The sequence below is a fragment of the Pteronotus mesoamericanus genome, unplaced genomic scaffold, assembly GCF_021234165.1.
Source record: "Pteronotus mesoamericanus isolate MK-2021 breed Mesoamerican mustached bat unplaced genomic scaffold, CSHL_Meso_final contig_59, whole genome shotgun sequence".
In the NCBI taxonomy this organism is placed as follows: domain Eukaryota; kingdom Metazoa; phylum Chordata; class Mammalia; order Chiroptera; family Mormoopidae; genus Pteronotus; species Pteronotus mesoamericanus.
Genome location: NW_026555206.1, coordinates 4348858 through 4351518, shown reverse-complemented (window position 1 = coordinate 4351518; position 2661 = coordinate 4348858).

Sequence of the window (2661 nt, the reverse complement as noted above, 5' to 3'; positions counted from 1 at the left end):
TGCCAAGAACTCAGCTTCTTCTCTGCCCCAAGGCTGTCCCCACAGTTAACTGCCTACTTCTAAAAACTCAGGGGAAATTGACAAGCCTTTAAGCGGACTAATTAAGAAAAAAAGGGAGAGGACCCAAATTAATAATATCAGAAATGAAAGAGGTGAAATAACAACTGATAACACAGAAATACAAATGACTGGAAGAAACTACTATGAACAATTATATGCCAAGAAGTTTGAAAACCTCGATGAAATGGACACATTTCTAGAAAAGTATAATCTTCCAACACTGAAGGAGGAAGAATCAGAAAGCTTGAACAGACCGATAACAGCTGGGGAAATTGAAGCGTAATCAAGAAACTCCCAGCACACAAAAGCTCAGGGCCGGACGGTTTCACAGGAGAATTTTACAAAACATTTAAGGAAGAGCTAACCCCTGTCCTTCTCAGATTATTCCAAAAACTCCAAGAGGAGGGAAGACTCCCAGACTCTTTCTATGAGGCCAGCATCACCCTGATCCCAAAACCAGTTAAAGACCCTACAAAGAAAGAAAACAACAGGCCAATTTCGCTGATGAACATAGATGCTAAAATCCTCAACAGAATATTGGCAAACCGCATCCAGCAATACATTAAAGATTATCCACCATGATAAAGTGAGATTCATCCCAGGGATGCAGGGATGGTTCAATATACGCAAGGCAATAAATGGAATACATCACATAAATAAAAGACAAAAACCACATGATCATCTCAATAGATGCAGAAAAAGCATTCGATAAGGTACAGCACCCATTTATGATCAAAACATTCAGCAAAATGGGAATAAGTGGGGCATTCCTCAACGTAATAAAGGCCATATATGAAAAACCTACAGCCAACCTCATACTCAATGGGCAAAAACTAAAAGCTTTCCCATTAAGATCAGGAATACGATAAGGATGTCCGCTCTCACCAATTCTTTTCAATATCGTATTGAAAGTCCTAGCCACAGTGGTCAGACAAGAAAAAGGAATAAAAGGCATCCAAATAGGAAAGGAGGAATTAAAGCTATTATTGTTTGAAGATGACATGATAGTGTACACAGAAAACCCTGTAGACTCTACCAAAAAACTCCTCAACCTAATAAGGGAATTTGGCAAAACAGCAGGATACAAAGTCAATATTCAGAAATCAAAGGCATTTTTGTATACCAGCAATGAAATAGAAGAAGAAGAAATCAGAAAAAACATACCATTTGATATAGCAAGAAGAAAAATAAAGTACCTAGGAATAAATTTAAACAAAGACGTAAAAGACCTGTACACAGAAAAATATACAACATTGAAGAAAGACATTAAGGAAGACACAAATAAATGGAAGCATATACCGTGCTCATGGATGGGAAGAATTAATATCCTCAAAATGTCCATACTACCCAAAGCAATTTATAGATTCAACGCAATCCCTATTAAGATACCAATGACGTATTTCACAGAAATAGAACAGACATTTCAAAAATTTATATGGAACCATAAATGACCCTGAATAGCTGCAGCAACTTTGAGAAAGAAAAACAAAGTAGGAGGGATCACAATACCAGACATCAAACTCTACTACAAAGCCACTATACTCAAAACAATCTGGTACTGGCACAAGAACAGATCCTTAGACCAGTGGAACAGAACAGAAAGCCCAGAAATAAGCCTAGGTCTATAAGGGCATCTAGTATTTGACAAAGGGGGTAGAAGCATAAAATGGAGCAATAATAGCCTCTTCAACAAATGGTGTTGGGAGAGCTGGACGGCTACATGCCAAAAATTGAAATTGGATCATCAGCTGACACCATACACAAAACTACACTCAAGATGGATAAAAGACTTAAATAGAAGTCGCAACACCATCAAAGTCCTAGAGGAGAACATTGGCAGGAAACTCTCAGATATCCCACGCAGCAACTTTTTCACTGATATGTCCCCTAAAGCAAGAGACATAAAGGAAAGAATAAACAAGTGGGACCTCCTCAAAATGAGAAGCTTCTGCATGGCTAAAGAAAACAACAGCAAAATGAAAAGGGAGCCAACCCTATGGGAAAATATATCCACTAATGATACATCAGATAGAGGTTTGATCTCCAAGATATATAAAGAACTCACTCGACTCCGCTCCAAGAAGACAAACGATCCAATCCAAAAATGGGCAAAGGACCTGGGCAGACGCTTTTCCAAGGAGGAGATACAGAGGGCCCAGAGGCATTTGAAAGGATGCTCGGCATCACTAGCCATCAGAGAAATGCAGATCAAAACCACCATGAGATACCACCTCACACCGGTCAGAATGGCCATCATAAACAGATCCACAAACAACAGGTGCTGGCGAGGCTGTGGAGAAAAGGGAACCCTAGTCCACTGAAGGTGGGAATGCAGACTGGTGCAGCCACTGTGGAAAGCAGTGTGGATTTTCCTCAGAAAGCTGAAAATGGAACTGCGTTTTGATCCAGTGATTCCCCTGCTGGGTCTATACCCTAAGAATCCCAAAACGCCAATTTGAAAGAACCTATGCACCCCAATGTCCATAGCAGTACAATTTACAATAGCCAAGTGTTGGAAGCAACCTAAATGCCCATCAGTAGATGATTGGATCCAAAAATTATTGCACATTTACACAATGGAATACTACACAGCAGAGAGAA